Here is a 26,567-nt window from a genome sequence, read left to right as displayed (position 1 = left end):
AATATAAGCATATTCCCCTAGAAATACCAAGGACCTGCACTAAAATAATCATAAGAAATATTGTGTTGTCTTTACTTCATTATTCCTTTTGTATCAAAGGTCTGTGGATGGAATTCTGCATCGAACTACAGCTCTGTGACTAAATAATTCAACAAATACTTATTATGTGCCATATAATTCTCTCTTCTCGATTCACTGCCACTAACATTGTCTGGAAGAAGACTAAGTCTTGCCAAATAATATGTAAATGAGTATATAAAAATGTTGATCCCTCAAATCCTCGAGTACTTCAATAGTTTTATAAGCCTCTAAATCTTTGTATTAAATAATATTCTGTTCAAAATTCTTAGATCTGTATTTTCCTGATCAAACTCTGATTGAATATAAGATGCCAGAAATAGAGAGTTGCCTAAGAAAATATAGCTCTTTAAGGCTAGGCTTGGTGGGTGGAAAGGAAATGGATTTTTCGGTGATTTTATTTCATTGTGACAAATCTACTTGATCTAGGGGACTAACTGGTAACACAGAAAATTAAGGATGTGTGCTTGTAGTTATTGACTCTGTAAACTATGTAAAGAAAATTAATTTGGGAAAGGATCCGCTGGTTTGCAAGCATAAATAAAAAAGAGCAGTCTAGAAATTTGAGACCTTGAATTGGAAGAAAAGCCAACTTCAAGACTTAAAACAGCAGGGAATAAAGATGAGAAAGTATTTGAGCAACAAAGACCAAATAGAATCCAGTGTGACAAAAAGTTCAGATGAAGGGTGTAGCCTTCTCACTAAATGTTGATTGTTTTATGTCACCATTTTTAGGAGACAGTGGTGGAGGGGCAGTATGCTGGGGATGAAGAGAGGAAGAGTAAAAGTAATTTTAAAAACTATGTAGGGCAGGTCTATTTTTAACTCTTTGAGGAACCTCCACACAGTTTTCCAGAGTGGCTGCACCAGTTCACATTCCCACCAACAGTGTAAGAGGGTTCCCTTTTCTCTGCATCCTCTCCAACATTTGTGGTTTCCTGCCTTGTTAATTTTCCCCATTCTCACTGGTGGGAGGTGGTATCTCATCGTGGTTTTGATTTGTATTTCCCTGATGGCAAGTGATGGGAATATAAATAATAGTGAAAGGGAATATAAGGGAAGGGAGAAGTAATGTATGGGAAATATCAGAAAGGGAGACAGAACATAAAGACTTCTAACTCTGGGAAACGAACTAGGGGTGGTGGAAGGGGAGGAGGGCGGGGGGTGGGGGTGAATGGGTGACGGGCACTGAGGGGGGCACTTGACGGGATGAGCACTGGGTGTTGTTCTGTATGTTGGCAAATTGAACACCAATAAAAAATAAATTTATTATAAAAAAAGGAAAAGTAAAAAAAAAAATAAATAAATAAATAAATAAATAAATAAATAGATACATACATACATACATACATACAAATAAAAACTATGTGTAGGGGAAGGGTTTACATGTGTTTCTTGGTACATGGTACCACCTAGAAGCCCTCACTCACTCACTTTTTTGTTAACCAATCCATCTGGACTATAAAATAAGAGAACAATAATATGATGATAACCCACTGACATTTGGAATTTTTCATTAAATAAGTTGGATTATCATAACTAATATAGTAAGAGAGGAATATATTTTTTAAAGATTTTATTTATTTATTCATGAGAGAAATAGAGAGAGTGAGACGCAGAGACACAGGCAGAGGGAGAAGCAGGCTCCATGCAGGGAGCCTGATGTGGGACTTGATCTCAGGTTTCCAGGATCACGTCCTGGGCTGAAGGCAGGCGCTAAACCTCTGAGCCACCCAGGGATCGCCCAAGAATATTTTTATTATTGTTTTATGTAGAGATAATTTCTAGTGTTAGTTTTATATTTAAATGACAAATTTTATTATGTATACACACCAATCAACCCCATCCCTGATCTTAGCAAAAATGAAAAGAAAACTAGCACTTGTTTCTAAGTTGATGAATACATCAATAGAACAAATGAATAAATCAAGCAAGGTTATGATATAACCATTTTCTGGACCTATATATACATCTTCCAAGGGGAAAGTAATACATACATTGGCTAATCATATCATGCAATTAAAAATGTGTGAAGATCATTACATTTGGCAACAAACAAATTTCCTGCTTCCAAAACATACTAGGTGTCTGATCTTGACAAATTTAGTTAACCTGCTTCTCCTTTTTGTCATCTTGTAAATGTGTATAATATTTACAATGTAGAACAGTTATAAGAACATAATGCCATGGAAAATATATAGAAGCACATTTCGTTCTTGTCACTTAGTAGGTGGTCAATACCTGCTAGATCTCTTCCTTTCCCTCCTTAATCTTTATGTATCATAAAGCATGTAATAGATAATGGATGGCATCAATTAGGTAGGACTTCTTCAGGACATTACTAATAGGAGTCATACATCAAAACAGTAGGCCTTTGAGGTTTCCAGCAATTTGCTGAAGCTGTCCCTACTTTATTTTTTAAGACAGTGACTTCACAGCTTTCTAAGATAACAAAGATTGTATTTACTTTGAAATTCATGCAGCGCTTTGATTATAAAAGCAAGCTGACAAAATTGTGCATTTGGAATAATTACATCTTTACAAAATCCTCCAAAGTCCTTTCTGTCCATGTGTTTCTAACTAGAAAGCAAAAATTCTGTGAACCCTTAGCAATATGTTTATCCGTGTGTGTGTGTGTGTGTGTGTGTGTGTGTATCTGCTTGCACTTAATTTAAGACCTGAACAAAAACTGAAAGTAAGTTTACAGCACAGCAACTTTGGAATTTAATGAATGATATTTTGCCTTTCGCTCTCCCCATAAAAACTGTGCTCACTCAACCTTTATTCCTCTCATGCTGAGGACTTTCTTTCCCTCCCATACCTCCATCCCTCTTTTCCTACAGTATCTGACCTATTTTTTGGATGGGATTTGTTTTTTTCTTTCTACAAGCCTCCTCTCATGATTTCTACCTTTATTAACTGCTTTGGGTCCTACCTGTTCCTGCAGGAAGACACACAACTGGCCTAGAGATTCATAGTTCAGATCCTGAGGGTCTATGTTCATAGCCAGAAATCCTAACCCTGTAGGGGATGTTTAGCCAAACTGAAAACAGTAGGAGAAAGGTGGGCTCCAGTAGCATGGAAAGGGTCTACACACACTGATTCTTAAGGTTCAAGGTGTGAGTTTGAAGTTGGAGTCAAAAGCGATCAGACTAATGAATGGAGAAAGATACAGAAATTCTTTTTGTAATGCTAGAGAATGAAAAATTCATGATTGGGCAAACTGCCTTAGACTGCCCTACAGAGACTGTGTTCTCTTTGTATTTGTAGGACTTCACTGTGTCTATTCATAGATTAATTAGGATGTCAACCTACATGGCCTGAAGAATTATGTCTCGATAGCTTAAGAACAATGTTCTAGGTCTTGCTTCACAATTTATTAGCTGTGTTATCTTACTCATGCTGCTGAACTGCTTCTAAGCCTCGGCTTAATAAGAGTACAGGAGGTCAAGTAATGCTCATCTCATGGAAGGGCAGGAAATTCACTGAGACAATGCACTAGGAAACGTTTGCAAACTCAAAAGTAAAAAAAATATATATATCAGAGAATACTATTTGTGCTATAAAACTAGCACCAATATAATGCTATTTATTAGCTCTATAGATATGAAATGCTAATTTTTCAACCTATAATTTAAAAAAAAAAAAGCTTTCGATGGAAAGAATCCATATAGCATGTTACTAAATCATGCTTTAAAGTTTAGGTCCAAGGGTAATAAGATATTCAACACATTTGTTGTCCAATAAATGACTTTTTTTCTCTGCACAAATTTACCAAACTCTTGGTGCTCTTATGTCTCTTATAAGAAGCAGAAACCTTCATAGTCATTTCTCAGAACAATACTAGGGGAATAGGTAGATGATGTGATCTATTAATATAAGAAATACCTGAATTGAAACCCTGGTCTTGGCACTCACAAAATTTTTGAATAAGTTTACCTTCTCCATGGCTCACTTTCTTTACCTGTAGAATAGGGATCAGAATGGGTTGCACAGAGGCCATTCAAAAGATCAAATGACTTAAGGTACATAAAGAAATAACACAATGATTTTCTTAGTACAAAATAGGTGATGAATACATTGTGCTTCCTTCTGTCCTTTGCGTGGTTCATTCCTGGAAGGATATGCACAAGGATGCCCTCACTATCTGGTTTTTGATGGGCTGTCTGACCATCTCTGACCATCTCTGATTTTAAGGATTATAGATATAGAAGGCATATTTTGCAGTGAATAGCTGGAAAGGAAGGTTTTTTCAAGTTAATATATTTTATAAGAACAATAGCCTTGGTTTTCCCTGCTTGATAATTCTCTCACCATCAGCCTACCTACAGATGAAAGGGCTTTCTCTATTTCATAGCAAGAGGAAGGCTGTTTGATGTCATTTTGAAAAGTTTTAAAGAAGAAGATGGAAGGAAATCTAGAAATAAAATAACAGAAGCTGGCTCTTAGGAACTTCAGAGTAGAACAATACTGTATTTCTGTTCACAGGAAACTTCACCATTCAAATGCATTCACTTTTCATAAAGCACCTCCTCAATTTCAGCCCAAACATTGAAAACTGAGCCTATTAAATCAGAACAAAAACACTTTTGAAAACATCTTTGGAAAAATACAATTTTGGCACAAAGAGATGAGAATCAAGAGGGATGAAAAAATCAAAATGGAATTCAGTATGAGAGAGACAAGCTCTCAGGTGGTTAGTTATTTGTGAAACTTGCAAAGCAGCAATCAAAGGGGGAAGACTACACCCATCAGCACATATTGTTCTAGAGTGCCCTCGATTCACTCTTTCAAACATTTAAAGAATCAAACAATTATGGGGCCAAGGATCCTATTTTATAGACAAGGGAGGACATGGACTTGTCATTAAGGTATTTATGGAAGTACTTCTTCATTCCTCTTGGCTTTTTTCAAGTCCTCCTTCCTTTGTGGTCTCTTTGCATATCTTGCTGCATCTATACAGCATTCCCTGACCATTATGCCCGGCCATGTTTCCTCCCTCTTCCAAAGTCTGGGAGAAGGTGCTCTGCCCTGTCAAGATTAGAACATTGTCTCTGGAAGCCACACTACCTGGGCTGAATCTTAGCTCTGGTGCTCACTATTTATTCTCGGGCAAGGTTATTTAAATTATTTGTGAATATTTCTATCATCTATAGAATGGGGTTATTAGTATGATACTATCTAATTTATGAGGGTTAAGTGAGTCAAGGACTACAACACACTTCAAAGAATGCCAGAAATGTGGTTAGTACTCTGTACAAGTTATTATTCATTAATGTGAACATTCTCCATCATTAATTTGAAATCTGGAGCCAAGGAATCTTTCAAAAATGCAAATCTGTCTTAGCCACCTTGTGCTACAGTTCTTTTGTGATTCTACACACCTTCAGAAGAAAGCCCAGTCTTCCTAGCATGATGTGATGTGAATAATGCACACCTTACTGCAAAGATGTCTATACCATAACACTGGAACCTATGAATTTGTTTCCTCACATGACAAAAGGGAGTCTGCAGATATGATCACACTATCCAGTGTGATCTCAGACAGACCCTGAAATTATTCTGGATTATCCAATCTAAGCAAGTATGTCCTTGAAAATGGACAATATTTTCCAGCTAAGGTTAGAGAGAGAAGGCTCTGGCTTATAATGGAAGAGAGGTCAGAGAGGAACAACACTGGGGGCTATAGGGGTGAAGGGAATGTGAACTCAAGAACACAGAGAGCAAAAAAAATAAAAAACAATAAAAAAAAAAAGAACACAGAGAGCAACTGGAAGCTGGAAAAGGCAGAAAGCATATCCTCCCACACAGTTTCCAGAAAGGTGTGCTGCCTTAAGGACACCTTGTGTTTAGCCCAGTGAACCTCCCATCAACCTTCTGGTCTAAAGAATCATAAGATAAAATCTTTGCGTTGTTTTAAGCCACTAAATTTGTTATGGCAGACAGAGGAAGCTAATACACATGACATGAAAAACCTTCTGGTTTGGCTTTTGTCTTTCTCTATGCTTATCTTTGGGCCCTGAAGAATAATATGGGAGGGAGGGTCCAAAGCCAGTGGTCAACCTTCTATGGGGATGGACAAGATTCATGTGTGTCTACTGGTATTTTTCCAGGAAAGAGACAAAGTAATTATCAGGTTAATGTGTAGATATTTGATGCAGAGTGAAAGGAATGTGAAGGCAAGAGAATGGTATGATAGAATTCTAAGAAGTCTATCAATATCCCTACCCCATGGTGTGCATGCCCTGTACAATTCCCAGGGCTGTGGCTCCCAAGGTTATAGGTCAGTATATGACAAAAGGGATCTTACAGATGTAAGTAAACTCTAAAATCAGTTAACCTTAATATAGGGAATTTATAGGAGTGAACATGACTTTATCCCATGAGGCTTCTGAATATGGATTAGAGGTCAGAAAAAGAGGAGGTCAGAGATCCAAACCGTGAGAAGAATTTTAAGTGTTATTGCTGGCTTTGAAGATGGAGGGAACCACATAGGATTCGGGTGGGCAGCCCCTTGGCTCTGAAAGCAGTCCCCAGCTTACAACCAGCTAGAAAATGAAGACCCCAGTCCTGCAACCACAATAATCCTTTCAACCAGTTGAATGAGCTCAGAAGTGTGTCCTCCCCAGAAACTCCAGGAATGAAGGTAGTCGAGTCAATACCTTGATGTCAGCCAGGCGATACTCTGAGAAGAACCTCTAGCTGTGTTGGGACTTCCATCTACAGAACTGGGAGAGTCCAGGTCAAACTATAGGCTTAGTTCTTGACTACCTGTGTGACCTTGGAAATATAATTTATCTTCTTCAAGCCTCATTCTTCTACATGACTTTGGTGAAGATTAAATGAGATGCACATATAGCATATTTACATGGTGCCTGGCACACATCAAGAGCTCAGTTAAAGGTCATTAGACTAGATCTTCTTCATCTTATCATTTTCATCTCCCAGACCTCATGTAATAACTTTGAGTATAATGGGAAAGGGGAGAATAAGCCAGCTATCCAGATGAAGATGACCCAGATGAAGATGATCAGGGGTGTCTAATTGCAGAGAGGCGTGAATGCAAAGCTAAAACAGTGGTACTTTTTCAATGAGACAATGGAAAAAATTGTCAATAATACAGAACAGAGAAATTACTTTAAAATCCCATGTCCTGAAATGGGTATTCCCTGTGTGCTTTCATTTCCTCAACTGTAACATGAGGAATATATGAGGACCTAACTTATAAGATTAAATGAATACATGTAACATGCATAGAAAAGAACCTTACATGCCAAAGATTCAGCCAGTGCTATTTTTCATTCATTGTTTGTTTGCTTACTCATTTTACTCATTTTCCAAAGTTTATAAAGTGTCTACTGGTGACAAGCAATCTTCTAGGAATTGAGGATAGATAAGAATAAAATAAAACCCATGATACTGACTAGTAGCAGGTGTATTCAGATAATAAATAAAATAAATATATTTTTAAAAACAATATAGAGGTTCCTTAAAAAGTTAAAAATAGAACTACCCTACAACCAAACAATTGCACTTCTAGGTATTTATCCAAAGAATACAAACATAGTGATCCCAAGGGGCACATGCACCCCACTGTTTATAGTGGCAATGTCCACAATAGCCAAACTATGGAAAGAGACTAGATGTCCATCAATGGATGAATAAAATGAGAAGATGTGGTACATATATGCAATGGAGTATTACTCAGCCATCAAAAAGAATGAAATCTTTCTATTTGCAATGACATGAATGGAACTAGAGGGTACTATGGAAAGTGAAATAAGTCAGAGAAAGACAAATACTGTATGATATCACTCTTATGTGGAACTTAAGAAACAAAACACATGAACATAAGGGAAGGAAAGGAAAAGTAAAAGAAGATGAAAACAGAAAGGGAACTAAACCATAAAAGATGCTGAATGCGGGATCCCTGGGTGGCGCAGCGGTTTGGCGCCTGCCTTTGGCCCAGGGCGCGATCCTGGGGACCCGGGATCGAATCCCACATCGGGCTTCCGGTGCATGGAGCCTGCTTCTCCCTCGGCCTGTGTCTCTGCCTCTCTCTCTCTCTCTCTCTCTGTGACTATCATAAATAAATAAAAATTGAAAAAAAATATTTAAAAAAAAAAAGATGCTGAATGCTATGGAATACACTGAGGGTTGCTGGAGGGGAGGTGGGTGGGGAATGGGTTAACTGAGTGATGGGCATTAAGGAGGGCACTTGACGTAATGGGCACTGGGTGTCATATGCAACAGATAGATCACTAAATTTTACCCCTGAAACTAATATTAACTAACTTATATTTAAATAGCATAATATATATATTTTGTATGTGTGTGTATGGCATATTAAATGGTAATAAATGCTCTAGAGAAAAATATTGGGATGGGGAATCAGAACTACCTTGGTGGGAGCAGGAAAGACAGGTCCCAAGTAGAAGTGAATTATCCAGGAACGATCAGTAGGAGGATAGCATTTGACCTGACTGAGGCTCGATGGAGGGTAGAGATTGTGCAAGCTATGAGACTTTCAAGGGAAGGAACAATTTATGCAGGAGAAGAGCGAGGACTGAGACTCCAGAAAGAGGCCCAGTCGGTATGTCTAAAAAACATCAAGGAGGCCTCATGGCTGGAGTAGAGTTAGCCAAGTAGTGGTGGTCAAAGGAGATGATATCAGGAAACTAGGAGATGGGACCATATTTTGCAGGATTTGTGGTCATTGTTAAAATTTGGGCTCTTACTCCCTGGGTATAAGTAGCTGTTCATTTTTGTTGAGCACAGGAAGATGCATGCAGTTTGACCTACATATTAGCAGCATCAGCCAGGTGCTGTGCTGTGTATCGAGGGCAGGAAGGTTGAGATCTGAATGTTTGAGGCAAGTTTGGTATTGAGGCAGTAATTTCAAATAATACTATAAATGTGAAAACTTCTAGAGGTTTTGTTTTGGAAATCAAAATCTGATTTCTCCATTGAATAATTTAATGTATTTTGTGTAACTGAATTAAAGGTGATTTTTTTCTCATTTGCTGTAATAGAGGTATAGGTTTCCCCACTATCAGAAAATAGGACATTCCTGCAAACCTTTCCATAGGCTGAAATGGTGTTAAGTGAAGAAGTAATTATCATATAGCAAATTTTTTTATTGTTCCTAGACTCAAAAAAATCACCTTTCTGAGGCTTTCCTGATACCTTGGGACATATTTTGCTAACTGATGCATAGAATAAATGGCAATGAAGGGGATCCCTGGGTGGCGCAGCAGTTTGGCGCCTGCCTTTGGCCCAGGGCGCGATCCTGGAGACCCGGGATCGAATCCCACGCCGGGCTTCCGGTGCACGGAGCCTGCTTCTCCCTCTGCCTGTGTCTCTGCCTCTCTCTCTCTCTGTGACTATCATGAATAAATAAATAAAATCTTAAAAAAAAAAAATGGCAATGAAGCCCAGGTGCTCACAGACACAGCACAGAACTCTGGTGCTTGATACGGAGATGCTGAGTGTAGCTTCCAGGGAAGGCGCTGGGGGTGCCACTTTCACTGCCTAGGGGTGCTTGCTGCCTCTCTCCCCAAGCGTCTCACTGCAAAACTAATGCTGAATGTTACTTTTGCTTTTTTGCCCCCCCCCAGCTTTTTTTTTTTTTTTTTTTTTTTATAAAAGTGAAAATCCTCTTCGGAGTTCTTTTTGTTAGCAAAAACAAGTGCTAATGTAGGTAATTTATAAAAGTGAAGTAACATAATGCAAACTTTTGAAAAGCAGGGGGTACCTTATAATAGATCTTCTTTAAGATCTTTGTAAATCAGTTGAAATGCAGTGAGCATTTAATGCTGGATTAAAATGCTGGCTGCCTCATCTTCTGTTAACATTTGGTGCATTCTAAATGTAACTGCTGGATAGATGAAGAATTGGGATGATTTGAGAAAGGAATGTATAGCATTTGCAAGGGACTTGAATGAAAAATTACTGAGCAATCCTAAAATGCCAGTATCACTTCTCAGCTTTCCTTGTCTTGACTTAGGCAGCATCTGAGGTTAATCATTTCTTCTTTGGGTGCCTCGGTAGCAGAATCTCAAATTCTGAAAGGTCCAAAATATCTCACCCCCATGAATATCCTTCCACTGTGAAATACAAAAATCAAGAGCCTTGTTACTTCCAACCTCTCCATCAGTGAAGACAATGCCAATAGAAGAAAATGCTTCTTATTTCCTTGGTTTTATTTAGGCATTTAATCATTAATTGGTTATTGAGTATCTGTTATTTGTCAGACATAATTCTAGGTACTATTGTAATGTGAGTTTGAGTCCTGATGCTGCTGCTTAATAGCTGTGTATTCTTTAAAAAGTTTTAATCCAAGGGTGCTGGGTGGTTCAGTTGGTTATGCATCTGACTCTTGATTTTAGCTCTGGTCAGGATCTCAGGATCGTGAGATCAAGCCCCACATTGGGCCCTATACTGGGCATGGAGCCTGCTTAAGATTCTATTTCTCCCTCTTCCTCTGTTCCTGCTCTCCCTCAAAAAAAAATTTTTTTAATCCATATTAATCCATATTAATCCATAAAGACCTATGTGAGATATAAAACCATAAAACTCCTAAAAGGAAACATGGGCAGTAATTACTTAGACTTTGGCCTTAGCAAATTTTTTTCTAGATGTATCTCCTCAGGCAAGACAAACAAAAACCGAGATAAACTACTGGGACTACATCAAAATATAAAGCTTTTGCACAGCAAAGGAAACCATCAGCAAAGTGAAAAGGCAACCTTCTGAATGGAAGAAGATATTTGTGAATGATATGTCTGGTAAGGGGTTAATATCCAAAATACATAAACAATTTATGTAACTCAACATGAACTGCCGCCCACACAAATAACCCAACTAAAAAATGGGCAGAAGACCCAGATAGACATTTTTCCAAAGAAGACATACAGATGGCTCAACATCACTAATCATCAGGGAAATGCAAATCAACAAGATATCACTTTACACCTGTCAGAATGTTTATAATTAAAAAGAGAAGAAACAGCAAGTGTTGGGGAGGATGTGGAGAAAAAGGAACCCTTGCACATTGTTGGTAAATTGTGGAATGTAAATGTGGAAAATAATATGGAGGTTTCTCAAATAATTAATAATAGAAATACCTTATTATCCAGTAATTCCACTACTGGATATTTAATTTGAAAGAAATTAAACAAAGAAAAAAAAAACACTAATTTGAAAAGATATATGTACCTTTATAGTAAACACATAATAAAATACTAATTCGAAAGGATACATGCACCCTGATGTTTATAACAGCATTATTTACAATGGCCAATATATAGAAGCAATCCAAATGTCCTTCCGTAATGAATGGATAAAGATGAGGTGCATGTATATGCACAATGGAATATTATTCAGTCACAAAAATGAAAGAGATCTTACCATTTGTGTCAACAAGGATAAGCCTGGAGGTTATTATACTAAGTGAAATAAGTCAGACAGAGAAAGACAAATACCTCATAATCTCACTGAAATGTGGAATCTAAACAAACAAAAAGCAGAATCAATCTTATAAATATAGAAAACAAACTGATGGTTGCAGAGGGGAGGAGGGTAGCGGGGATGAACAAAATGGTGAAAAGGAGTAGAAGTACAGGCTTCCAGTTACAGAATGAATAAGTCATGGGGAAAAAAGGTACAACATATGGAACCTATTCAAAGGTATTGTAATAGCACTGTATAGTGATAGATGGTAGCTACATTTGTGGTGAGTAAAGTATAATATATAGACTTGTCAAACTAACTATATGTACATCTAAAACTAAAACTAATAATATGTGTCAACTATACTTCACTAAGAAAAATGGAGAAAGTAGAAGAGATTTTCAGTAGCTCTTTACTGTCTAATATGACAACCGTTAGCAGGTGTAGCTAATCCAAATTAAGATTTACTTTAATTGCAAAATAAGCCCTAGATTTTGAAGGCTGAATGTGGGTGTAAAATATTATGAATTACTTCATTATTAATATTTACATATTGGTAACATGTTGGACTGCCAATTTTTGGACATATGGAAGTAAATAAAATATATCATTACCAGGAATCCCTGGGTGGTTCAGTTGGTTAAGTGTCTGACTTTTGACTTCGGCTTAGGTCGTGATCTGGGAGTTGTGAGATTGAGTCCTGTTTTGGGGCTTCTTGCTCAGTGCAAGTCTGCTTGAGATCTTCTGTCTTTCTCTCTTTTCTGTCTGCCTCTCCCCCCACTAATGTTCCTCTCTCTCTCAAAGATAGAAAGAAAGAAAGAAAGAAAGAAAGAAAGAAAGAAAGAAAGAAAGAAAGTCTTTAAAAAATATTATTACCTTTTTAAAAAGTTTTAATTCAGACTGATCTCAATCTTCTTACCTCCAAAGGTAGTTGAGTTTATTTCAGGCAACATAGTAGAGTAAACTTTAAGAAGATTCCATTTCCCCAATACTGCAATAAGTTTGTAGAAATTCTGGTGAAATATTTTGAATATTTATAAACATTAAAATAGATTTTAGAAAAAAATAACTTTAGATATAAAGTATTTTATGGGTAAACATGTGTCTATATCCAAGTTCAAAAGAAAGAAAGCACAATATGCATGTGGAAGAAATGTAGAGAGAAATAATAAGAACCATCTGACATTATGAACAACCATAGAAGTGACAGTTCTAATCAAAAGCCAGAATGGCTAGGGACTGGGATTCTAAAGCCTATGGGAATAATAGACAATCCCTTTGGTCTATAAATCATGAAAAACTAGATTCTAAACATTAAAGCATCACCACCTCCCCAAATATAGATATTGAAAAAAATGCTCCTATAAGATTATGGATGAAATAAGGAATTTTGCCTATGATCTGGAGCTTGGATGGATAAAATAAAATAAAAATGAAAAATCAGTCACGCTGGGGAAATCTAAATCTCAGACTTGTGCTACTCAAGACTATGGGATTTAAATTCTTGGCTACATTTGTTCCTAGTGATCCAAACTAAGAAAATAACATGAAAATAGTGAAGTATCTTTGGAATCTGTGGGACATTTCCAGGGCCAACCTAAAACTACTTTATAAGTTCATTCAAGGGATTTTCATGGGGTATAAAATAATTTCATTAGAGATAAGCTCAAAATCTAGAAGTATAAAGAAAGGAGCAAACATGAAATAAGGATGCTCAGCAGATACCACAAATAGAATCAGTACTCTAAGAATTAGGGGTGATCAGCAATTATGAATGTTTCAATGATTAAGGAGGAAAACACAAATAAACCAAATAAATGTTAAGTATGAAAAATCAATGTTATTGAGGATTTTTTAATCATTACATTTTCTCTATTATGTGGAAATATGTTTGAAATATGAATAAAATAATACGAAGAAAAATAGAATTTAACAATTTTTAAAAAATATTTGTGAAATATTGTTTGATCAATTATTATGAAAGTAATAAGGAAACATCTAAAGAGCTCTTTCTCACTTCCCAAAATCATTATTATCAGACAGTTTTAAAAGTGAAAAACAAGCAAACAAATCAATCAATAAATGGATCCTGTCTTCAGGATGTTCCAGTCCATATGCAGAAATCAGAAAAATCACACCAAGCAATGTACAATTGCTGTGATGAGTGGCATGAAGGAAAGTTGTGTGTTGCCAAAAGAGTGTAAGTAGTGTGTCAGACAGGGATCGTGAGGAGTATGAAGTACATAAAGTTCAGAGGGGACAGAGGCAGATGGGGCTGAGGCTCATGCAACAGATGGAAGCCTTGGGTCTTTTTGACCTAAGAACCACTGAATGCCATTGAAAAGCTTTCAGAGGAAAATAGCATATCAGATGTTCTCTTTGGAAATCACATTCTGGCCACCTTGTGGAGTAGAAGGAAAGTGATGTAAAGTGAAGATTAGAGGCTCAGGGAGGAGTTTGTTTCATGCATCTGCTGAGAGATGATGGTTTTTTGAGGAGAATGATCTTGCAAATGAAGCAGTGCAGAAGCTAGAGCGATATTGGATAAAGGACAATGTGGCCTTATGATAGTGGAGGAAATGGTTATTTTTAAGAGACAAAGAAAAAAGGAGTGAGGAACGGTGCCCTCTGAGAGATCAGATACTGGTGGAGGTCAATGGTGATCTTAGTGTGAACGATTTCAAGGGGGTGAGGCTACACTGGGGTGAACAGAAGAAAGAGTGAAAGAGGAAAGGAAGAAGAGAAACCCCCTGGGAAAGGCTCATTGTTGGGGGACAGTAGGAGAGAGCAGGAATTAGAAGCAGGTGTGGGTTGAGAGATTCTCTATTTTGTTCATGATTCAAGGGATTCAAGAGTGTTTATTTTTTTTTTAACTTATTTTTATTTTTTTTAATTCTTATTTATTTATGATAGTCACAGAGAGAGAGAGAGAAGCAGAGACACAGGCAGAGGGAGAAGCAGGCTCCATGCACCGGGAGCCCGACGTGGGATTCGATCCCGGGTCTCCAGGATCGCGCCCTGGGCCAAAGGCAGGCGCCAAACCGCTGCGCCACCCAGGGATCCCTATTTTTTTTTTTAACCTCCTTAGCTTTCATGTCTCTTTTTTAAAGATTTTATTTATTTATTTATTCGAGAGAGAGAGAGAGGGAGAGAGAGAGAGAGAGAGGCAGAGATATATGCAGAGGGAGAAGCAGGCTCCAGCCTGATGTGGGATTCTATCTCCAGACCCGGGACCACGCCCTGAGCCAAAGGCTGATACTCAACTGCTGAGCCACCCAGGCATCCCTCAAGAGTGTTTAAATGCTGGTAACAAAGGTTCCATTTGAGAGAAAAGTTTTAAGATTTAGAGAGAAAGTGATAATCAATAATTTAAAATTTAAGGAAATGTTTAAACAAAGGTAAAAATGAAGGCCATTAAACAATGTCCAGCCATTCTAGTAGACCAGCTTGTCAGATGAAAATATTACAAGCCATAAGAAAATACACATTTGTATAGTCCAGAGGACATTTCTTTAGCCACCCTGCAAATTACATCAAGAATTACTTAATGCAGATGAATTGGCTAATCTGAACTCTTCACAGAATTTATATATAAGATTGTATATTAGTGTTTACAGTAAGGAATAAAGAGTTCTCGTTATAAAGTGTGGACTTGGTTATTTCTACAAATAAGTCTTGCATTAAATAATCCTTGAGGAATTATTATAATTACGTAGCTACTTGGGTGGATGCTATGTGGCAATTAGAGAAAAAAGTTCAGATGTCCAGCATGTAAGACCAGGGAAAGTTCCATCTTCCATGATGACAAAATAAATTTCCATTTCAGAAGGTTGTTCATTTCAGATGAGTGACAGATGAAAAATCTGGATTTAGAATATTATACTGAATAAATCCCTAATGGAGAGAAATCTTGTACATTTGATTTCATCTTAATCTCACAATTTATAATGTAGCTCATACAGGGAGATCTTTTTGCCTCCAACTTCGCCTGACTTCCCGGACTGATCTTTCCAAACCTCCCCTGACAGTATCATCTTCCCTCAGCTTGACAATATGATTCAGCCTCAGATGTCAGTATATTCAGAAGCATGTATTGACTTTTAAAATTTTCATTTTGACATTCTAATGATCTCTCTATAGATTTACACTGAAATCATCTTGCCATTTTCTTGTCACTTTAGAGAAGATATTTTTGACTTTGTATTGTTAGTAGAGATTTTAGAGTTAACTTAAAAATTGTATATGTGTATATATATATATATATATATATATATATATATATATATAATCAGTTTCCAGTGATCTTTTATTGGTCAAAGAAAATAAAAGATAAAGAACATAATCTTTAAATTCAGAGTGCCTGAATTAAACACCAACAACAGCACAAGACTGTCCTGGACATATGATAATTTGGGAACTTGTACAGATTCATCAGTAATGCTAATGATAATGTTAATGGATTCAAATTTCTTGGGAAGCGATGGAGCAATATGTATTATAATTAAACAATACAGATCCTTTGACCCAGCTATCCTCTTGTGGTAAGTCTTTTCTACAGATATATATATATATAAATGGGTATTACAGCATCATATCGACATAAATTCATTATCCTTCAGTGGGAAAGCAATTGAAAAAAGTGTGATATGTCTATATTATGTAACACTACGCAGTTCTTAAAAACAATACACTAAACCCTCTACAACAAGGCTAGAAGAGTTGTCTACAATACGTATTTTGTTTTTAATCAAGGAAAGGAAACAAACATGTATGTAGGTGACTTTTGTAAACATGAGCAAGTTTGAAATTCTTGGTGTTTGTGGGTGCTGCATGTAGATGTACATGTGTATGTGAGTATAAGCGTGTGAACATGAGGAAAAGTTGGGGTGTTATAGGCCAAGGTATTAATATTATTTATTTTAGGGGGGATAGAAGGTAAAGATTTGTGGGAAGGTTTTTAACAGTTCCTTATTTTGTGCTTGGATTTTCTTTTTGTTGCCATTATCATGTAATACTTTTGGAAAAACAAAACAAAAAGATGAACAGAAAGACAAAATTAAGGTTGTGAACTAGGACTGATCACATAGGAAAGAATTGTACTGAAGGGGAAAAAAATAGGTGCATGTTCAATTCCTAAATCATTCCATAATTCTGCAGATAGATTTTTAACCAAGGAAAAATAAGTGAATGGTACAAAATAACCTGGCACTAGCTATCTTAATTGTTCTGAAACAACCAATCCTCTGAGAACAACTAGAAGGCTATAAAATACATTACATCTGTTTAAGGCACACAGAGCTTGCAAGGCAGTGGGAAGTATTGAGCCAAAATCTGAAAGAGGAGTAAAGGCAAGAGAGGTGAGCCTGCATTTGGTGGTGCTTTTCACTGTGAGATGAGTGTCCATTCTTAAAGCAGAGGCTGCCAGGCTGAGAAGCTGAGCACAGACGATCAGTATCACAGACCTGGGAGGTAAAGATCAAAGTTCAAGACCCCCCCCCAAAAAAAAGTTCCTAGTAAATACATTATTTTTTATTTAATAAAAGTATAACTAATGTATAGTCTTATATTATTGCAAGCTTTTTATTAATACTGTCTAGGGCTAGAAAGAAGAGTGAATGTGAAATAAGCCTGTCCTTACAAGGACTGAAACTAAAACTCAACTATCTTGGTACATGATTGGATTAATAATATCTGCCTCCCATAAGAAATGACAGGCAGTCAGATAGCTTGATAGACCACGACTGAACTAAAAAACCAATAGAAAATAGAAAATAGAAATCACTAGAGATCTTGATATTGGAGTTTTCAGAAGTATTTTATAATAACTCATACATTAACAAAACAGTGTATAATAATAAATAGAATGAGTAGAAAACTGGAAATCATAAGAAAGAAAATTGCATGGGAGTTCTGGAATGTAATAATGTAACATAAGTAAAATTATGAACCTAATGGATAACTTTTGTGCTTTGTAAACAGGGAGGATTTTGACCCCTGATAGATTTTGATTCCAGATGGATACTTCAGAGAATGTTTAGAGACATTTGAGGGTGTACCAGAAGGGAAGTGCTCCTGGCATCTTGTGAGTAGAGACTAAAGATGCTATAAACATCCTTCAATACACAGAACAGCCCCTAAAACAAAGAATTAGCCAGTTCAAAATGTTGGTAGAGACTTCAAAAATCTTTAACAGCTGATTAAACCCACTTAATAAAAATTGGTGAGCTGGAAGTCAGGTAAAAGGAAAATACACACACTAAAAGGGGCTTAGAGTGGCTGGAGGAAGGGATTACCAAGGGTCATGTGGAATCTTGACTGTGGTGATATTTTTACTTCAAATTTTACATTTTAAACTTGTGTCAAAACATGAGAGAGAGACACCTAACTCTGGGAAATGAACAAGGGGTAGTGGTAGGGGAGGTGGGTGGGGGGGTGGGGTGACTGGATGATGGCCACTGAGGAGGGCCCTTGGTGGGATGAGCACTGGGTGTTATGCTATATGTTGGCGAATTGAACTCCAATAAAAAAAATACCAAAAATAAATAAATAAAATAAAATTCTATGTCTATTAGTATCTATAAAAAAATAAATTTGTGTCATTTACAGTATGTCTATCATAGCTCACAAGACCCAAAAAAACACACAGTGAGGGAAAACATTTACAATACCTTTAACAGAAGGCCAGCATCTCAAACATACAAAAATTCTTACAAATTGATAAGAAAAAGGAAAAAAAATAACTCAGAAATAGGCAAAAGATTTGAACAGATACTTCACAAAAGATATTCAAATTTCAATGAACAAATGAAAAGGCACTCAACCTCAGAAATCATCTGAGATGCAAATAAAAGCCACAATGAGATATTGTCATACTCACTGTTAAAAACTGACAATACCACATGCTACGAAGGGTGTGAGGCTCCTGGAAGTCTCAAACATTGCTGGTTGGTAGAAATGAAAAAAAAAAAACAAAACTATAACTATATGCTATACCAAACATACAACGTCAATGATTCAGCACATTTTCTCTTAGGTATATGCTAAATATAGATGCCTACATTCATGTAAGAAAGGATCATGTATGATAATGTACATAAGGTCAAGTATGATGATGTACAGAGCAGGTATTATTCATGGTAACCTCAAACTGGAAACAGTCATGTTATTCATAATGAATAACTAGAAGAAACCAGTTATGGTATATTCACAGTATAGAATACTATATATTTATGAACCCATTCTTACTGTATGCGTGAATATGGGTGAATCTCACTTACTGTGGAGTAAAAGAAGTAGATGATCTCATTTACATGAAATAAACTAACTTACAGTTGGAAGTCAGGGTCAGAGAACTGGTAATATGTATTTTGATGTGTAGTGGCTGTTGCATGAATTTCTATATGTTTTAATAACCAATCAATCTGAAGATTTATAAAATGTACATTTTATGGGTATATAGTATGTTTCAGGCTCAGGCTTATCAAAGAATATTCAGTTTTCTTTTATAAGAAACGCTTACTATTCTTTGGTATTTTGTACAAGATTGTAATGCAGTCAATACCCATTTATTAAGAGTGTGCCATGGACCTGGTGCTATGATATTGTTATGTTTTGAATTGCATTCACCCAAAACTCATATGTGGAAATCCTAACCTCCGGGGCCTCAGAATGTGACTGTATGTGGAGATAGAATCTTTAATAAGCAATTATGGTTAAATGAGGTCATTGGTGGGGGCCTTAATCTAATACGACAGATAGTCTTACAAGAGGAGGAGATTAGGGCACAGAAACACACAGAGAAAGATGGTGTGAAGACACAGCGTAAAAACAGCCTTCTGTAAGACAAGAGAGAAGCCTTAGAAGAAACCAATACTGATGGTGCCTTGATCTTGGACTTATAGCCTCCAGAATTGTGAAAATAAATCTCTCTTGTTTGAACCACTTGGTCTGTAATACTTTGTTACAGCAGCCTTAGGCAACTAATATGGATATGTAGTGGGGCAATCAGACAGGTAAGACATGAGCGCTTGCTACAGAGAATTTCCAGCCTGACAGGGAAGCAGTTCCATACCCACTTGAGCCTAAGAATTATAAACACCAACTAACAAAAGAATAATGGGAACCCAAGGTAGCCTGAGTCATGGCTGTTACAATATCATTGTAACAGGCAATCATGGCCTCTACTCACATGGAAAATGACAGATTCACACAGGAAGTTCAGTAGCAGATGATTTCAAATCATAATGGTAGTTTGACTCAGCCTCTCAATTGTTTATTAAACAAATTCAGTTAAAATAGAAACATCTGATCAGAGAAGTCACCGAACACCTGCCATGGCCTTAGTGATGAGGAAGAGTTTCAAATATGACTCATGCGTTAAGGCCCAACTCTCCAGACACTACACAGTGGGGTCCATACCATGCACTGTCTACAAAGTAGATACGCAGTAGTAACCATGGTTAACTTTCAATTAAAAAGTCCACATTTCAGTGGACTTTTTCTAATAAAAATGGTCTTTTTAACACATACTTCAAGGAGATGTGCTCAAATTAGCAATAATTATGTTGTGGTATTGTTGTTACTATATTTTATAAAAAATATAGTGCTGAAATATAATGCAGGGCTGAAGGAAATGAGTTTTCTAAACTATAATGAACAAATTATGCTGTTTGGTGACTATAATACAAATGTTGATGCCACACAGCTATAATATATACTCAAGAAGAAAATATTTTAAATTTTTGCACTTACGGAGCCAGACAACATTCTGAAGTTAAAAGAATGGAGTCAGAGTTCTCCTACTTAACTTCCCAAAGCAGGATTTGCATACTAATTAATACTGGCTTCATAAAGGTGTAAAAATCCAATGAGATTGTGTACTCATAAGCATTTCCAAAACGTCAAAAGTCACTAATAAATGCAATTTATTATCTGTGTCAGTGGTTCTTGCAATTTGGAAGTGTATTTTTTTGGGGGGGGGGAGTGGTTTTATGTGGTGATGCACAAGTAAAAGTTTTTCAGATTTTATCTTTGTCCTTGCCTTTCAAATGAAGCACAAACTAAAATTCCTCTGCTGTAAAAACCGTGCAATTTTGAAGTATTTACACATAGTTCGGTTCCATTTTAAATGCTTCTACCTAACTCTCTGGAGCCATCTTACTTTGTAAAAACAACCTATATTACTTTAGTACCTAGTACTCTTTTTCTCAACTTAAAAAAATTATTATTATTAACACCCTCTAGGAGCTTTTTTAGACATTTTCTTCCCTAAATGATCCCCATGAAATTTTATTTTTTTTATTTCTTTTATTGGAGTTCAATTTGCCAACATATAGCATAGCACCCAGCGCTCATCCTGCCAAGTGCCCCCCTCAATGCCCACCATCCAGTCACCCCAACCCCCCGCGCACTTACCCTTCCACTACCTCTTGCTCATTTCCCAGAGTTAGGTGTCTCTCATGTTTTGTCACCCTCACTGATATTTTCACTCATTTTCTCTCCTTTCCCTTTATTCCCTTTCACTAATTTTTATATTCCCCAAATGAATGAGACCATATAATGTTTGTCCTTTTCTGACTGACTTATTTTACTCAGCACAATACCCTCCAGGTCCCTCCACATTGAAGCAAATGGTGGGTATTTGTCATTTCTAATGGCTGAGTAATATTCCATTGTATACATAGACCACATCTTCTTTATCCACTCATCTTTCGATGGACACCGAGGCTCCTTCCACAGTTTGGCTATTGTGGACATTGCTGCTAGAAACATTGGGGTGGAGGTATCCTGGCATTTCACTGCATCTGTATCTTTGGGGTAAATCCCCAGCAGTGCAATTGCTGGGTCGTAGCGCAGGTCTATTTTTAAGTCTGAGGAACCTCCACACAGTTTTCCAGAGTGGCTGCACCAGGTCACATTCCCACCAACAGTGCAAGAGGGTTCCCCTTTCTCCACATCCTCTCCAACATTTGTTGTTTCCTGCCTTGTTAATTTTCCCCATTCTCACTGGTGTGAGGTGGTATCTCATTGTGGTTTTGATTTGTATTTCCCTGATGGCAAGTGATGCAGAGCATTTTCTCATGTGCTTGTTGGCCATGTCTATGTCTTCCTCTGTGAGATTTCTGTTCATGTCTTTTGCCCATTTCATGATTGGATGGTTTGTTTCTTTGCTGTTGAGTTTAATAAGTTCTTTATAGATCTTGAATACTAGTCCTTTATCTGATACGTCATTTGCAAATATCTTCTCCCATTCTGTAGGTTGTCTTTGAGTTTTGTTGACTCTTTCTTTTGCTGTGCAAAAGCTTTTTATCTTGATGAAGTCCCAATAGTTCATTTTTGCTTTTGTTTCTCTTGCCTTCATGGATGTATCTTGCAAGAAGCTGCCATGGCCAAGTTCAAAAAGGGTGTTGCCTGTATTCTTCTCTAGGATTTTGATGGAATCTAGTCTCACATTTAGATCTTTCATCCATTTTGAGTTTATCTTTGTGTATGGTGAAAGAGAGTGGTCTAGTTTCCTTCTTCTGCATGTGGATTTCCAATTTTCCCAGCACCATTTATTGAAGAGACTGTCTTTTTTCCAGTGGATTGTCTTTCCTCCTTTGTTGAATATTAGTTGACCATAAGTTGAGGGTCCACTTCTGGATTCTCTATTCTGTTCCATTGATCTATGTGTCTGTTTTTGTGCCAGTACCACACTGTCTTGATGACCACAGCTTTGTAGTACAACCTGAAATCTGGCATTGTGTTGCCCCCAGCTATGGTTTTCTTTTTTAATATTCCCCTGGCTATTCGTGGTCTTTTCTGATTCCACAGAAATTTTAAGAGGATTTGTTCCAACTCTCTGAAGAAAGTCCACGGTATTTTGATAGGGATTGCATTAAACGTGTAAATTGCCCTGGGTAACATTGACATTTTCACAATATTAATTCTTTCAATCCATGAGCATGGAATATTTTTCCATCTCTTTGTGTCTTCCTCAATTTCTTTCAGAAGTGTTCTGTAGTTTTTAGGGGATAGATCCTTTACCTCTTTTTTAGGTTTATTACTAGGTATCTTGTATCCCCATGAAATTTTAACACCACAGGTATACTGTATATGTTCATATACTGTATGTGTATCTGGGCTTTGCACATGAAAAGAGTAAAACCTTTTGTTTCTTCCACTAAGAACCAGTTTTCACCCCTTTGGAGACAATATCTCCCCCTTCCCATTATGAATGCATGATCTATCAGAAATTCTATTTTAAATGTATGTTTTTTCATAAATTTCCATAAATTTCAGCAATCACTCACATTTTAAATTTCTAGCAGTATTTTTATAAATATGTTCATAATGGAGAATCCAGTTGTGAAATCAAAACTCATAACACTGACAGGGAATATGGAACACAACAAATTTGTACGCCATCCTTGCCAACCAGCCAAGCTAATCTCCTCTGTATTGTTCTAATATTAGTCTATGTGCTGCCAAAGTGAGTACTCTTGACCCTTGTTTGTTTGTTTGTTTTTGTGTCATAAGAACACTTAATGGGTGATCTAATCTCTTAACAAATTTTTGAGTGCACAATACAGAATTGTTGATTCTAGGCACTTCTCTGTACAGCAGTTCTCTCCAACTCATTCATCTTGTGTGACTGAAATTTTATACCAGTTGAACACATTTATCTACCCTCCCCACCCCCAGTCCTGGCAACCACCCTTCTACTCTCTGCTTCTATAAGTTTGACTATTTTAGGTGCCTCAAGTAAGTGAAATCACACAGTAATGGTTCTTTTGTGACCCATTTAATTAACTCAGGATAATGTTCTCCAGGTTCTTTTGTGTTGTCACAAATGCAGAGCTTATTTTCTTATAACTCTGAAACCAGTTGTTTATCACTGTTAGACACCACTAGGCACACCTAAGCTACTGCTTATGAACTAGCAGAATCTAACGACCTGGAGTTGGTTGAAATGGTATGGGCCACAGTCCCTATCCAGAGGGAAAAGTATGCTGCATCATATAATATCAGCAATCCAGAACTAACTTCAGGATGACTATGGAAACAAAAACTGGCCTTAAATTATAGTGACATTCCATGTGATCAAACTCATTAATTGTACTTGTGAAGGAGACCCCAGGCTCTTAGTTAGGTTCCTTTATGATGATTTCTAACATGCTATGATCTCAGTAAGCAGGTTGTAAGCTGAGTGACCAACTTCCCCAATGTCCCAAATTTAAGGGTTTCCCAGGATATGGGCTTTGAACTAAAAATAGGAAGTCAGTTACTCTGTTTCAGCCATCCTCAGGAGTATGAGCAGGAGATGGGGTGTGGGTGGAGGTAGAAGAAGCACCAGCATGAGCTCAAACTGATCTGCCAGAGAAGCCAAAGCAAGTAAAAGACCAGATATGATCCTTGCAAGCACAGCAAACTGGAGCCATTGGTGCAGGGGAAGATAGGCTTTCACTCTTCATATCTACGAGGAACACAAAAACTGATAGCATTTTAATCAATAAAGTAGGGAAATATAAAATTCATTTATAAAGTTTCCATTCAAATAATTAACGAAGTTTAGTTGCTGCATTGAATGGAAAGCTTTCAGTAGTTTGCAGAATTGTTTCATCAAAAAGCACATTTTCCCGTGATGTTGGATAAATGAGGTGCAACTGTCATATTAGATATTAGAGGCCACCTGTAACCAAACTGCTATTCATTCCATGCTTTGGAACACTGGCAATTCTTCCAGGCCTCCATTAATATGGGCACTCTCAAAGGATAATTTATTAAATAATATCCTTGTAGTAACAAAAGAAAAAAAATTTCTTATCCTGCAAGAGTGCCCTATCAACTACATCAGGTTCATTTACTCACCAGTAAAATCTGCTCTCGAACATGATTTAAAAGCAAGCAATGGTAATCCCATCTGATAGAAAACTGGCACAGACCTTGTCAGTCAGAACATACATTTTGTGGGCTCTAAAAATAGCATAAGAAGTCTAATTTGATACTTGTCTTTTTGTAAATTAAAAAAAATAAACACACTTATGTCCAAAACAATTTTTAAATGCTTCAAATGAAGCCTTTAGAATATTTGGAATAAAATACTTTCAGTTCTGTTGATAATTTCAATTTTAATAATGACATAATTTAATGGCAATTTATTATTTAAAAGCCATCTCATATACATTACTTCAATCCCCATCATTCTATAATAGATGTTTATTTTATCATGCAGGCAATCATTCTTGAAAGAGGGATAAATTATTTAGTTCCTAGTGCATTTAACAAGGCAGTATTTTATTTAATGCTTCTAATAACCTGATGAGGCCGAAATTACTAATGCCACTTACAAATGAGAAAACTGAGATGTAGGAAATTCCATTCCTAACCTTTCAATATTCAAAATCCATATTTCCCCTGTACTTTCCTCTCCTTCCAAATAACTTGTCAGGGAGCACTTGGCAGGTCAGTGAATTTCAAACACAGATCCATCACTATACCCATGGTTCTTTCTGCTAAGTTAATAAAATCAACTTAGCTGTTAAACTATTAATTTTTTTTAAGATAATGAATGAGTGTTGATTTGCAATTACAAAAATTTTGTTAAAAAAAAACATGAACTTGGGCTTCCACAGTAAAACTTACATCAAAAATGAACTGGTTTGGTAAACTGTCATTATTATGTAACAAGCACAGTTTAGCAGAATAGCCTGATTTCTCAAATATATCATTCTTAAATTTGTCAACATGGTCATTAGAATTGCACTTTTTCTGTTTTGTCTTGTAGTAATATGCAATTATGAATTTTACCCCTTTAACAAATATTTATTGAGCACCAACTATGTGTCTGATTTACTCTAGAACTCAGCTTTGAAGGGGAGCAAACCTCTGAATCCTAGAACCAGGGTTCTCACAGCCTAGGTGGGTATGGTTCCAAATTGTTGGCTCCTCCTTGTGTTTATGTTGAGAATCACTGAGCTTAAAATCTGAAGGTATAAGTGGTTGGGGCTGTCTGGAAATGAGAGGGCGGTAGAGGGTAGCAGGTCTACCAATTTGGAGACACTCACTGCAAGAGTTAGCTAGAGCCATCTTTTAATTTTTTCAAAACCTCCCTGTCATGCTTACCTTCCCTCCCCAACTAGAGCCATTTCTATGTGAAACAACAATAATAAAAGAGAAAGGTGACTGGGGTGATAATTCTGTCGGAAACTGTATGTATCATTTCATGGTCACACACCTGTGATAGACATATCACCACCATGTTATAGGATAAGGAGGGAGATGGCACAGATGGTAAGTGGTAGAAACAAGATTCGAGAGACAAACATTGACAAAGGATTATTATAGTACAGTGGAGAAAAGGTTTAAGATAGAGCTACACAGAGATTGTTATCAGAACTTAGAATTCAGAAAATATAATTAATTCAACAAAAAGTGATTTCCAGCTGCCTTATACTGCCTATGGCAGAGGCTAAATCTTGCTCAGGTAGAAGGACAAATGTGAAAACATGTCAGTGTGTAAATGAGTATAGCCATCGTTAAATAACTAGATAGCTAATTCATAAAACTCCCTATTGCAATGCAAACTTTACAATTTAAGATCTATCTGTAGTGTGACTGATTAATACTTCTGATCTGGATTTGATCTCAAGAGGGAAGCCAAGAGTACATTAGACAATAATTATGTGCAGTCTTCAGGCCTAGAAAACTATGCTTAACTGACCCAGACTAATATCAAAGGTTGATTTTTTTTCCTGTTACAATCAAGCCATTGTTAATAATATGACTAGTGTTAAATAGTTATGAAGGATACTTTGAGTATAGGAAAGCTCATTTTAACTATCTCAGAAATTATACCAGCTCATTGGAACCTGGACCATACAAACTAAATGCTCAAGTTGAGAAACTGATGCTCTTTACTAGGGGAACTGTGTTTTGCTAATAAAGTGCTACTGCATAGCTTGATAACATCAGGCAAATGAATACAAACTGCCATTGCTTCTGCTATTACAGTATTGAAACTAGGCTAAATTCTTCTAGAACCTTGAGCCTTTGTGAAA

This window comes from Canis aureus, chromosome 2 (genome assembly GCF_053574225.1).
Source record: "Canis aureus isolate CA01 chromosome 2, VMU_Caureus_v.1.0, whole genome shotgun sequence".
Classification (NCBI taxonomy): domain Eukaryota; kingdom Metazoa; phylum Chordata; class Mammalia; order Carnivora; family Canidae; genus Canis; species Canis aureus.
This window is presented reverse-complemented; position numbering follows the sequence as displayed.